This window comes from Aythya ferina (genome assembly GCF_964211825.1).
Source record: "Aythya ferina genome assembly, chromosome: 7".
Lineage (NCBI taxonomy): Eukaryota > Metazoa > Chordata > Aves > Anseriformes > Anatidae > Aythya > Aythya ferina.
This window is the reverse complement of record NC_140302.1, coordinates 1,565,900-1,580,224: the sequence shown is the minus strand read 5'-3', so window position 1 is coordinate 1,580,224 and position 14,325 is coordinate 1,565,900. Positions and strand designations below refer to the sequence as shown.

At 43.6% G+C, this 14,325-nt stretch overlaps 1 protein-coding gene across 2 annotated transcripts in view; it reads right to left on the bottom strand.

Moving 5' to 3' along the window:
* PHYHIPL (phytanoyl-CoA 2-hydroxylase interacting protein like) overlaps nucleotides 1-14,325 on the bottom strand; it is a 122,717-nt gene that overhangs the window by 76,947 nt on the left and 31,445 nt on the right. Inside the window, exon 1 of one of the 2 annotated variants that reach the window (XM_084526165.1) lies at nucleotides 3,840-3,959. The exons of the other annotated variant lie outside the window; for it this stretch is intronic. The gene's annotated coding sequence lies outside the window, so the exon portion shown is untranslated. Of the gene's footprint in view, nucleotides 1-3,839; nucleotides 3,960-14,325 lie in introns of those variants that run through there. 2 annotated transcript variants of the gene reach the window in all.

Here is a 14,325-nt window from a genome sequence, read left to right as displayed (position 1 = left end):
GTTCATGAACATCACAACGTCCACACGTGAGTTCACTGCAGCTACATGGTTTATCCCCTGTACCGTTTAGTATCACCCTCCCTGAGTGGTAAATAATTTATTGGCCTCTTTTCAAAGAGGACATCCTATAGTACAGCACACACGGAAAATCAACATGACTGACAAAAATCTCGCTTGTGAAAGAGTTCTTGCACTTCTTGAATATGAATAAGTTATGCCCTGTTCGCAGGAACTTACTGTAACCACAATATTTAGCTGTCATACTATTCAGTATCATCTTGCCTGCACAGTAAATAATTTATCTGTTTATTTCCGTAGGGGACGTCATACAAGTGAACTTGAATGGCAGCTGATTGCATGCATAGTATGTACAGCCTCAGACAGGACTTGCAGCAGCCCCGTGGTAGGAGTGCTGGCTCCTGCTGCCAACGCAGAAGGGCTGAGAGGTGCACAAAGCACACGCTGGCTATCGATGAGCTTTCTTTAGGGGAGCAGCCCTCAGCAGATGTGCCTGGTGGCAGCAGGCCAGCTTACCAGATCGCTGGCGGTTCTCAGAGGTTCACATGAGCCTGCTAGGGAGGGACAAACAGGCCCTTACACAGGGTGATGTTTGGTCAGACCATATTCATCTTCCAAAGCTACATGAAAGCTCCTCAAGGAAACAGTAAAAAGTCATTCTTGTATCTCTGTGGCATACTTACTTTTTTAGTAAAATAGCAGATAAGCAGACCTTTTCCCCTCAATAATTTTCAAGAATAATAATTCTTTGTGGTATTCGTATCTTATCCTTGAGCTAGGAAACCGAACTGCAAGGCCAAATTTCTCATAATCACCAAGAATAAATGACTTGTGTGGACTCTCTGCTATTTTACCAGGAGCATCCTCCAGCTTTTCAGGCCCTTGGAGCTTCCAGGTCCTAGTCCCCACTTTGCCACTAAACGTATAATCCTAAGCAAGCTGCCACCATCTCTGCCATGACATATTTCCCCACCCCACAAGGAGGCTGGTATATAGAAATGGTATTTTTAAAGCACTTGGAACTAAAGGTTATAGCAGCAACTTACAAATTTGCCTGCCACTCCTTTTCTATTTAACCAATAACGTGGGTTTTTTTTTGCATTCTTTTTGCCGTGTCTGTCACTGTGGTATCCTGGCTCTCACAGAGATGTGTGTTACTCTAAGAAGTTTCCCTAAAAACAGACTGGTCACACCCAGAAGTAGCTCACCCTAAGGACCAGGTCCCAGCTGCACACTTTATGCTGCAGCACTCCTGAAAGAAGCCCTTGCACTGGTTCATAGGCTAATGTGTTCCTCAGAAGAATTAAGGGACCAGATTCTGCTGCTAAAAGGAGCAAATTCATTTCATTTCTGAACTTTGTGCATCTCTGTACTGTTTAAGTAGCATCACACAAAAACGTGCAGCTGGATCAGAAAGGTTATTAATGTGTGCCAAATGGGGATCTGCCACCAATCGAACTCAACTCCTTTCAACTTCTATAGGAAGTCAAAGCTTCCAGCACTTTGCATGGCTTCTGGGGGCACTAGTTTTGATTTTAAAATGTTGTTTTGGACTGTAAATTCAACGAGATCTCTTTTCTTCTCAAAGCAATTGTACAATTCAATTGAATTTAATTAAGCTACAATTGTTTATGCCAGTGTAATTAGGAAGATGATCTAGCCTGATAGGGTACAGCATGACGTGAAGATGCAGTGCTCGGCCTGCACTGTAGAGCACAGAGGTACTCCTGATTTTCCCATCTCTCATTCTCACCAACTTGGAAAAAGAGACAAGATAAAAAATATGCCTGTTTGGAGACTTCAATATTCCTTATTGACCTCCGTAATCAGCAAAACTGGATTTTGAGCTGAAATGGAAATGAATGATCCTGCCAGGTTCATTTTATTGACGTTCTATGCATTTACACAATGCGTGGGTCCCTACTGGCTTGGAAAGTTCTGGTGGCTTTTTATTGAAAGTAGGCTCTGTTAGTATTAAATCTACGAAGACTTATGCCATTGCCTACGCTTGGGAAGACATTTTGTTGAATATATTATTAGTTTCAGAACTGTATTGTGAAAATCTTGATTTACACCAAGATGAATTACACTTAGGATAACTAAAGCTGTGCAGTTTGCAAACAGCATGGGTTTCTCTTCTTACCTGAGCTATAAATTACTCCTGGAGCTTGGGCACAAGTTTGCCCAGAGGTGCTAATCAAAATGGATACTGTGCAAAAACTATGCCAGTGTGACATGGGAAGAAAATTTACTCCTAGAAGAAGCTTACATAAAAGCCTGAGTAGAAGAAGAGAGTGATTTTTTTTCTTTCAGTTTTGATATTTGCCTGGCCAGGTGATTCGGAACGTTCTGTTCCACCTGAAAAGGAACATTAACTTTTCATTCTTTATCACACCTTTCCTTGACTTTCAGTTAAATGCTTCCCTAGCAGAATGAAAAAAAAAACACCACTGTATTTCTGTAGTTTCAGTCCCTGCCCCTACTTATGTAGGTTTTCTCAAAGAAGCTGCTCAGCAAATCCAAACTCATTGTGGTAACAGCTTTGGTTATCTCCAAATTTTTTATTTTTTATTTTTTCCTCCCCCAGCCATACTTTTAAAGGGAACCTACTGTTTAGGAAACACGAACACACATGCACACAAAACTCCCACTGTTTCATCTACTATGAATTGCTATGAATCCTTCAACATCCTCGTGCAGATTATAGTGACAATGAGTATTAGTTCTGGCACCAATGTGTCACCTCATGGCCAGGTGGGCATTGATAAACATGTGTTATTAGGCAGTAGGATTATTTTGTCAAATACCAAACTTACAAAAAAGGAGTCTCCATCATAAAAATCTCACAGTTAGATAAACACAACAGATGCAATGAAGAAAAAAAAAAAAAAAAAAAAAAAAAAAAAGGTTATTTTGTACAGGGGACTGATCTCAGAGAACTTGCACATTGCAGAGGAAAGGATTCACAGCACATCCAGAAAATTCCTAAGATCCAGGCTAGCAGTTCAGCCAGATGTCTCTCTCTAGCATGAGACTAACTTTGTATATGAGCTTAGATCACATAATTTATAATCTATGCTCTCATTAGACCATTTGTCTCATAGATTCATCTTCAAAAGAAAAAATAAAGCATTTATCCTTGGATTTCTCCCTTTCCAATGCAATCTTAAAAGAAAAACTGACATTAATACCAAGATTTAGCCTGCTTTCCGTAACGTTTCAGTAAGATTTCCCTGAGAGCCTCTCAGATTTCCCTGCTTTGCCCTCTCCCTGGAGAAAGTCTTCAAATAATTCAGAGCAGAAAAGGAAAACAACAAAAACAAAACTATAAATGCTGCTTCATAAACTAGTTGCTTGTTTTGGCTGTGTAGCTCTGAAAAACTACTCCGATGCCTGCCTATAGTTACCTCACAAAGCTGCGTATAGGAAGAAACGAGCTGTTGTCCAACACAGTTCTATTCAATGTATTTCACAAGTGTAAGCTGAACAACCTTTCTGACATGCCCACAAGACAAATACAGAAATGGTCCTTACAGAGAGAGGTAGGAGACAGGATCTGTGTGACTTGCAGAGGCCACAGGGAAACCAATCAGCAAGAGATGGCACAAACTCTGCATTTCCCATTCCCATTCCCCATTCCACCTGTTGGTTATTTATTTAGACTTACAAAAAAAGAGATTCCTGTCTTTTTAACAGGAGTTAAGATATGACAATCCATACAGAGAGGCCATCTCCCCCCATCCTTCAGTAACACCTCTCACAGGGCCATCCTTGCCCTCAGCCCCACAAAGCCTACCCAAACTGGCCACACACGTGCAAACCTGGGTGAGATGGTGCCCGACGGCTCAGCACAGCTCATACAATATATCGTGGCTGTAGCTCCATCACACTGCAGACGAACATGTGAATCCAACCACTTCGGAGTATTTTTCTGTGTTTATTTTAGCCCCGAATTACGCAAAGCCTGCATCACAGCCCAGATGCCTTTGGGAGTCAGCAGTTGGATTAAGAGGCTGAACTCGCAGGCGAATCGTGCTGGTCTTTGGAGAAGCAATTATTCTGCATTGACAGACACAAATTTTAAATTACCAGGGTTGAAATTATTTCACAATCCCTATTGTGTTTCTGGCGGTTCTATACTGTCTCATTAAAAAATTTAAATTTATAGAGAGGACAGAAATAAGAGGTGGCAAAGACTCTGCACATTTTCCAACACAGTAGAATTTATTCAGTAATACTAAAACCACACAAACAGCAGTCAGGGTTCCCACAATTTGAATGCATTCTGGTCCTTGGTAGTTTCTACTGAGTTCAACAACAAAAGATGAAAAGTTCTTCTACCACTTTGCTTTTTTTTTTTTTTTTTTTTTTTTAAATGTTGTGTGAGATGGCTGTTGCTTTAATACAAGCTAAAAAAAAATAAAAAAATAAAACAGTAAAGCAAATACGAAAAGCTGACAGCAAAAATAGCAGGCACCAACACCGAACACATTAAGAATGAAAAAACCAGGTTTTTGTCTTACAACAATGTGTCTTGGGAGCACTAATAATAGGTGCCTCTTTTCTCTCCGAGCCTGACTTTTTCCCTTCATCACACATGACCTGATGTGGGCCTTGTCTGTCTCCGGTATCTAGATGCAGAGCAAGCGAGGGAAGGAGCCTGTCTGCTATTTTAAAAGCAGGAGTTCTGACTGGAGCAGGGATGATTAAAATGCTCCGTGTGGCAACGGCAGACAAGTGACTGTCTCCCTGACAACAACGATAATGCTCATATGAATAAAATCCTGTGTTTACATGCAAGCATGGAGGTGCAGGTCCTCCAAATGTCAAAAGCAGCTGAGCCAGGTGTATCGTTTAGTATTGTTATTGATTTCTTAATTATCAGGCATGAAACACTGATATTCAGCTTTATTCTATTTATAGTTTTCTCTTTTTCTGCTGCTCTCTCAGAGAAATACATTTCTAAAACAGTGGCTCTAACTACATCGTTTTTTCCAGCACATGCTGTTAAATGCAATGTCTGATACATTTACTGCTCTACAATTTCTAAACTGATTCATTACATTAGGGAAGAATATTATTTGGTTTTCTTCATTGCCACAAGGCTTATTTTTATTAATTAATTACACTAGATGTTCACATAATTTTCCCTCATTTCTGGAAAAAACATACAAAGTTAATGTTGCGTAGCTTTGGGGAAATGATGCCATGAGGCCCTTGTGAAGAACTCCGATGGGAAAGGTGCTTCATTTCTGCAGAAATATGGGTTTGGGCTTCCGAGCCAATTGCCTTTCTCTCGCTTTAAATCAAACACCATGCATCCGTAGCTTCATTAAAGCAAAAGAAGGACGTGCTTGAGAGCTGTAATCAATAGATAAGTGCAGGTTCCCAGAACTAAAATCTCTCTATTTCAGTTCAGCCACAGTCCAGAGGCTTCCCCAGCTGTGTGGCCTCAGTCCCTCCCCTGGCTGTGCCTGCCCTGAGGAGCAGAGGGTAAGGCAGCACCCTGAGCAAGCACCTGCACCGGCACCACTCAGTGAGGAGCCGGCACTTGGGTCTGGGCAGCTGGAGCCAGGCTCCTCGTGAGCCCTGGACGTCAGAGAGACACCCTGGCTCTCTTTACAGCCCAGCTCTCATCTCCCAGTAGTTTTTATACCAATCTGAAACAAAATAATACACAAAACGTTTAGGCCTCCTTTGATGGTGCACTTGCTATTACAAGATGCAAGGCAAAAATTGTGCTGAGACTCCACCAGGACTAAGCTCAGCCAGAGGGATGACCTCTTACTCCCACTGCTCCAGGAAGCCCTCTTCCCATCCCCACACCTCTGCCACCCAACAAAGCACGATGCCAGTCTCACCCAGTGAAACTACCAGGAGATCTCACTGTAGCTGCTGGCTTTTCAGCATCCTGGCTGTTAGGAGCACGTCCATGGCATGACAAACTGCTCTTTGGCCAGCACAGCCCCCCTTGCAGCGGGCACAGGGCTCTGAGGGCTCAGTGCTGTGGCAGGAGCCAGGGCAGCCCTCGGGCAGCAGGCTGAGCTCAGCACACAGCCAAGATGTGCAGAGCCATGCAAAAAACTGCTCCATCTCTGTCTACACATGGTGTATGTGAGGCTTACTCAATGGAGTTCACACCAACCTGCCCCAGTCTTTTTGCTGTACTTTCACAAGTCACATCAGCGAGCTGTTCTGGAGGCCAGCGCCTTCCTTGGGAAATCACACATTGCTTCCTTCCACCCATCCGTAACGGCGTTTGCTACACACATGCACATCTGGAAGCGGGGGCAGAACTCGGCTGACTGATTGCAATAGGCTTCCTTAGGACACCTTTGCTACTCACGGCTGCCACAGCAGCGCCCATGTGTGTGACTGCTCTGAGCACCGTACTAACGCAGGGGAAGGCGATTCCCCGCACGCTAATTGTCTGCACAAATTATGGTGTATTTTCCTGTAGTTATGGGTTAGAAAAAAATCTGTAAACGCACTGCTCGATTTTCAAAGATACAGCTTTGATAGCAAAAGAAAAGTAATTAGTAGTGTGGGCCCTGGCAACCTGACAATAATCATTTGAGAGGTTTACTCTGAATACTTTCAGAGTATCTATTCAGAATATGCTAGTTTAATTCCTAGGGGATGACTAAAAGACAACAGGCCAAATAATTTTCCTTCCTTTGTTACGGGAAGGCATTCCAATTGAAAAAGCACTTGAAGAGGCAGTAATAAAATCATGTTTAAAATGTAAGTAAATGAAGTTCAGATTTGAAGTATTTGTTAGAAACAACAGTTAATAACAAGAAATAAAGTTAGCACTTACAACAGTGCAAAAGACAGTATCAAAAGGTAACTCTAGCATATGCTTGTTTGTGCGACTGGTTCTTTCAATTGATTTTACCATAACTACTCCTGCTTTTCCATCTGTCCATAACTGGCCTTTACACCAAGGCTTTGGCAATGCTTCAGTCCAACTCACTTTAGGACTCTTTTTCCTGAAAAGCCAAAAACAAGAGCTGTGATGCTTTTGCCACTCAGCTCTTCCACTTCTGGGCTATGAATTGAAGCATGATTTCCTAGTCCTGTGGCCAGGAGAGTGGCAGCAGCCTAACGGGAGGCAGAAAGAGGGATCATCTCATTAGGATGAACAGCTAAGACAGTCAGAACAAATGCTTCATACTGGAAGTTTTCAGTATAAAAGCATTTATGAACCAATTGTGTAAGCTGAATCCAGCCATTATAACCATCTGTTCACAGCTAATTCACAATAAACAGGAAAAATAATTAAAAAACAAACAAAAAAACTAATGGATTGTTTCTTACGATGAGTTTGCTAGGTTGTGGGCAACCTTGTAGTAGCAAACGTTGCATGTTTGCCTGCTCCAAGCATGTTGTGAAATGCAGTAGGGGCTGCAAAGTCAGCGTGCTCAGGGGGTGGGTGCTCTATCACCTAGTTCACAGCGAAGGCAAGGGCCTATTGCAATTACAGCCAGAGGAAGTTTTCCCACATATTTCAAAGAGCAGCAGAGTTGTTAATCAGTGTGAGCCATGGCACAACCCAAGGCCATGCTGCCACAGAACTGCTAACATTATGTAGATGGGTCACTTGATCATAAAAGTTCTTCAGTAAGGAATGAAAGTCTTTCAAACACTCAAGAACTGTTGCAACTACCTTTTTAATTATTATTTTCAAACAAAAAGTCCTCAAGGTAGGGCGCAGTTTTCCTAAGAACAGCCTTTGAGTTTTGTCTCATTTTGTCCCTTGTTTTATAAATGATAAACAATTAGTTTAGAAGTAATTATTTGTCCATCCCATTTTTTTTTTTCTCCATGAAGGTTTGAAATAATCAATTTACTTCAATTTTTTATTTAGTTGTGATGATTTTATACCTATTTTTCCTCATGCTAGCTTTTATTTGAATTCATATAACTCTCCCATAGCGTTTCTCTCCCGGATTCATCAACTGCGAGTGATCACAGATCCTCTTGTCCTTTCCTAGGCTGAACAACTAAAGCTCTTCTGGTGTTCTCCCTCATCTCAGTCACCACTTCATCCCCGGTCCAGTTTCAGATCCTCATCACTCTCACACACAAAAGGGGGCACCATACATTTTCCCAGGGTAACTCTTAGAGGTTGTCTGTATTGGGGCATTATTAGAGCCGTGGCTTTCACAATACTTTAACATTTTACATTTGTCTTTCTCATGTGTATAGCTTGGTGCATACACCACAATCACACTCAGGTCCTTGAAGGTCTGGCAGCCGAGGCAGAGGAGTTTCTGTCTGAGGAATGGCTGTGGGGTGGGCTGTGCGGGGCAGCACCAGTGGCAGGTCTCAGGATTTCCCCTCACCTGAGTCATGCAGCACCTGCACTTGGAATGTACCCGACAACAACAGTCAAGACCAGGAGGAGTACAAAAGCATCAAACCTTATGGCTGCCTTCTTCAGGATTTCTTTTCCCGTTATGTATCCTATTTATGTATCGTTATTTGTTTGGACAGTGCAAGCAAGGGTAAAACTGCAGAAACAATAAAAATAAGACTTACGGAAGGGGGGAAATGATTTTCATGGTAAAACAGTAAAGATCTGCTTTCAGGCTAGCATTTCATAAGCTTTAGTACATTGCATATTTATCACAGAAGTATTTTTCTTTTAAAAACCGAACAATTTTGAGATCTACATTTTCTAAATCTATGCTGGGTGTTTTGCATCTAGTCTTACAATCAGCTGGTGAGACCCATCAGGCAAACTTTTTTTTTTTTTTTTTTTTTTTGTACAGATGTTTTATTTTGGTAGGGAGGGATTTGTTCAGTCTGCTTGGCTTTCTATTGGATATAAGTTTAAGCATTGGTAAAAGACCATCTCTTTTAATTTCTTTGAGAAGAAGAGCAAATGTCATTTCAGGGAAAGAAATTCTTAAAGACTATGAAGACACCATAACCAAAAATCTGAACTGAAGCTACATCATCTCCTACATTCTTTTGCATTTCTCATGAGCAACATGTTTAGGTACTGACCCTCTTTCTAGGCAACAACGACAGAGAAAGAAAAGCTACTGATCACTCTTTCATCACCACTAATTTTCCATTTCTAAACACGCTTGGTTAAATCTCCTCTTTTCAAATCAGGCTTTTGCAAATGACAAAGAATCACTTTATTTTCTCTGCTGCCGTGCAGAGCAGCCCTGTGTTAATTTATCTGGAATAAACATGCATTCAGCCCACATTGTCCTCTGATAACGTTGTTTACAGTTGTTTGCCCTGTCCAGTGTGTTGTAGCTGTGGACTGTTACAGATGTGTGCTGTGTTAGAAAGGACCATCTTTGCTACCAGCATGAAGTAGCTATCGCTCTTTGTCTCCCTACAATTTTCATTAGGTCTTATTCATGTGCCCCTGCGAGTGAGAGAGTCAAAGTCATCTGCCCGCTGGTTATTATGCTGTTGCACAAAGAGGTTCTTCAGCCCAGAACTGGAGACTGAAAACAAGTCTGTTGACAAATTATTGTGACCCATCCTATTGCTACTTAGAACCGCTGCAGCTGTTCTGAAGCTGAGGTTAACACCCACATCTGCACATACCCAGGGTGATGTTAGAGCCCTAAGCAGAACAAAACCACCACGGACAGGGCTCGCGCCAAGAAATTCAGGCAGTCCCAAGCTACCTCATACCACTTCTTCAAGTACCAAAAAAATCTTTTAAGCACATTAGAATAAATGAGCAATTTTTCTCCCCAGGCTGGTATCATGAAGCTGAACATATCATTGGGCTCAAGTTTTTATATTAATGGAAAATTATGTTAGAATGGGTACAGAAAACAATCTTCGCTAATCGCAGTCAATAAGACATTGCTAATCAGCAGGTGTCCTGTCTTAGTGGTTTTTTTCTGCTTGCCACAAACCCCCGAATTACTGTAGCAATAAATGCACAATATTTCCTGTGGTTTGGGATATAAATACATTTATCTTAAGATGTGCATTGGGGAAACCAGGAAGTCAATAACATCCTGGAATAACTGAAAATTAGTATCTACAGCAATTATTAATATTTCTGCTAGAAACAAAATACGTAACACCTACAAAATGGAAATGAAATCCCTCCACTGTTACGGAGCACCTTTCCCAGAGTGAAACTAACTGTACCTTCGAAACAACGTTGATTTTCAAAGCCACATTTACTTCTGATAGATACCTTTCCTGTCTGGCATGATTCAAAATGTTTTAGCACATGCAAATCCCTACACCGAGGAAGGCAAAATCAAATACCCAGTATTATGTCAGCGATAACAAGTCAGGCAGCAATGTGTAGGAAAGCATTAGGAGTCATCTTGAACGGAACAAGAGTTTGCAAAGCAATGCTGATGAACAGGAGGCAGATTTCACGGGCTGCATTAATAAGGCAGCCAGTGATTCCTCTCTGTTCAGTGTTGGAAAGGCCTCAGTTGGAATAATGAGTACAGTCCGGAGCCTGACACTTAATTCTTGTCCTTAGAGGCTGGGGAAATAGATGAACTTGGTCTTATCTTAAAGTTGGACTGAAGCCTCTCCAGAGGTCGCTTCCAGTCATATATAACACTACTTACATATGTGAATATCAGCTCCAGTGCTCTTGGTTAAAAATGGAAATAATTATAAGACAAAGCCAAAATTAAACCAAAGAGCATCTACTGCACTGATGGATTTTTGTGCATTGCCCTAATGATGATATCAATGATTGCTGCATTAAGCCTCTTCCCAAAGTTTTGTATTCTACAAGTGTCCCAACCATGCTTAAATATTCTTAGATTTTAGGATCAAACCCACTGTTTTCTCACTATAACCTCAATCTCCTGATGCGGGTATTTTTCCAGAACTTAATTATGAGATGACAGCCATATCAGTCCTGAAAACAATGGACTTTAGAGGGAAAGAGCAAACGTCTTGCTCATCCCAGTGGCATTTTATCTCTGTGCTAGGGGCCCTTCTCCTCCGAGCTAATTGCAAAGAAATGGCTTTGGCAGAAATGGATGCTATCTCTACCCGGGGAGAAAAAGATTTCCAGGAGTTAATGCGCTAGCACAGAGCAAGTCTGGCAGCACAACCAGAAATGGGGCCTGACAGCTCGGCGTCCCAAGGAGCATGCAGCCTCACGCAAGCTGACCTGCTGCTGGCTTTCCTGGGACCCAGAAGAGCCCCGGGCTGCCCCCAGCTCATCCTGCTCTGATGGTGCTGCAGCGCCGAGCAGAAGGCAGGCTGAAAGCACCTCTGCCGATCTGACACCAGCACTGCTGTGGCTACACGTGACAGTGATTCATTGCGTGCCATCAGGTTTTGCAGATGCAGCTCCAGCTTTCAGCCAGGGCAGCACAGGCGCAAGCCAACCCCTGACGTACCTGCACGCACCTCAGCCCGATTCAATTAACAGGTAGAGGCCACACCGAGCCTAATTCCCTCCTGCAGATCTGTCATCCCGCTACTCATAAACAAGCTCCCTTTTAAAGTGGCATTAAGTCAGCCCACACGTAGTTAGACCTGGAATTACAGCCCACGAGTGCTGGTGAGTAATTTATTTTCCACATTTACCTACATGTGGGTTTCTGGCTATCAGGTACCACACCAAAAGCAGCATAAGGACTAAGCCGTTATTCAAACCTGTTAGCAGGAAATTATCTCAATGAGCAGTTTACCAATTACGTGCAGAGGGAGGGAGTAGTCAAAGAAATTTTACAGCCTAAGTACAATGCCTTTGGGAACACTTTAACTACCTTTACCTGTCAGCTCTTTCCTGATGCAACATCAGCTTCAGGCAAAACATTAAGCTCACAGAATGGAGAAAAGCACATCTGGATTGAGATTGCAGTTTGCTGCTGGGAAGTGAGTGTGCCTGTATGGGACAGCCTCTTGGCTGCCCTCCTGCAGCAGGACTGACCTGTGCCTGCCAAGAGCCGGGAGCAAAGCCATGGGAGAGATGAAAAAATGCTCCAAGGCAATGCAAGTCAGGACCTGTAAACACGCAGGCTAAGCAAAATACAGTGCGCCAGTACCAGGGCAGCAGAGGACAGAGGCTGGGCTGGAGGAAAGGCAGGCTCATCCTTGCCGGCTCCATTCCCCCCACCATGCTCACATAACACCATTCCTGTTTCTCAGCAGTGAGGCTGCAGAAAGCTCAGCTTCCCTGCGGCTGTGTGATGTGGACGACCACAGAGGTGCTGGTCAGGCTGCTCCTCGAGTACTCCTGGGGGAGACAAGGTGTCCCAAAGCTCCCTCAGGCCAGGAGCCAAACCAGGCCTTCTAGACCACCTCCTCCCTCCAGTGTCCCCAACAAGCCACAGAGATTCACCTGCTCACATCTGTGCCTGGGGACCGGCCCAGGGACTGCCCCATCCCCAGGGCTCTGGGCAGGCTGCCCACTGCACAGGGGGACTTGCCGAGGGGTCCGAGATCTCTAGCTATGATATTATTCATGTTAAATTTCTACAGGAAGGAAAAATTTGAGTGAGAGGGTTGTTACCCTGGATTTATCAGAGGAGAGGTCTGACTGAAAACAAAAAGAAACTTCTGGACAAAGCAAAAGCTGTAAGCACCTCCTAGAAGGTGGGAAAGCACAGTGTGCAGCGACACAGAAAAAGGGCATTGTCTCTGTCACTCTTACAGATCAGCTCTGAAATCCTAAAATGGCTTCAGAGGAGCTTTCCTCCAGCTGATGGCCACCCTGCCTATGCCACAACGCAGATTTCACCTTCATTACCCGCAGCCAACAGCTATTTGCCAGGATAAAGCCTGCTCACCGTGTTCCCCTGCAAGAGCTGCAGCAGCACTGATGAGACCCGTGCCCACCACAACACCCCAGGGTGGGTCCCCTCCGTTTGAAACACAAACACAGGGGATGATGCATGCAGGGGGGGAAACCTCAGGGAGATGAGGGCTCCTACAGCCAGCACAGTTTATACCTCATAATGTTTGTACCCTAGAAATGCCATGGTGTTTTCTTTCCACTTGCTGTAAGGGGAGGGCTGCCCAGGGGCAGCTGAGCTGCAGAGGTGGAGGGCAGGATTTATCGCCCGCAGTCGCTTCTCCAGAGCAGCCGTGGATGCTGTTTCGTGGAAGCGCTGCATACCAGGCTACCGGTCTGAATGAATGCCCACCCCAAAAATCAAATCAAACTTTCATTAGCTACCAGGAAAGACAAAATCCAGCACAGCTTTTCAAATATTATCCGAAGTAGATAGGAAGCTTTTGTTCAAATGTGGCACATTACCAGAGCCCTTGCAGTGCCCGCTGAGCAGAAGTGGCCTGAGATATTCTAGATGTTGTTTCTGAAGCCTGCTGTGCTCAGCGTGAGAGATTTCTGTTTACAAAGAACCAAAAATCTAGCACTTCCTATATGAAAGCAATGAAGAGCGCAAAGTCCAATTCCTCACGCTGTTTTTCTGGACCTGCAGCTGCTTTGACACCGTTACCCAAAGGTGTGAGTCACAGTCATCCCAGAGAAAAAAATGAGCCCAAACCTCACTGATCAATACCCGCTGCCTCGACACTCTGCACCTTCCTACGTGTTTCACTGGGATCCCTAGGAGAAGCAGCAAAAAGGGGAAATGTACAGCTAATTCCTCCCCACGCAGCGTGGCCCAGGCTGCACCTTTAAGGAGTTGTTATGATGATTGTTCGCAGCAATCGAGCTCAGCAGAGGCTTTCGTGTTCTGCACACTGCATCATCTCCAGGGAGCTTCCTTTACAACACTAATAAATGAGAAAACAAGATAACTTTAGACTGCACAGCTGCAGGGTGCAGGAGGAAAGCGATAAAATAACACTGAATTAATCCATTCATTCAAAGGCCACTGAATTGTAATGGATGGATTTAATGAGACTGGACTCTAAATAGCTAACAAGAAAAAAAAAAAAAAAAAAGACAAAAAAAGAAAAGAGAAAAAAAACACAAACTTTCTTGCCCCCTTCCCATCTCATACCCAGCTCCCCCAGCTGATCTCCCAGAAACAGTTGCAGGCAAGGCTTCCCACATTATGTAGGTCAGTGCCCACTCTAAAATTCATCTGTTTTAGTGAAAATAGAGGACAGGCACCAGAGAGATGTTTCCCGACCCCAGCTCTTCAGAGCAGCTTTGTCAGAGATTGTTTTATTTTTCCCAGGCGCTCTGTGGTTTGCACCTCATGAGGCTGGAGCATGGCAGCACCATGCAGGTCAGGCTAACACATCCTCACGGCTCAGCACACTGCAATGCTTTGTGCCTATCAGGATGAACTGGGCACTTGTAGTTCAGACTAATGCACTGCTAATATTTTGGTAATTAGGGCTCGAGTCAGGAAAGAAGAG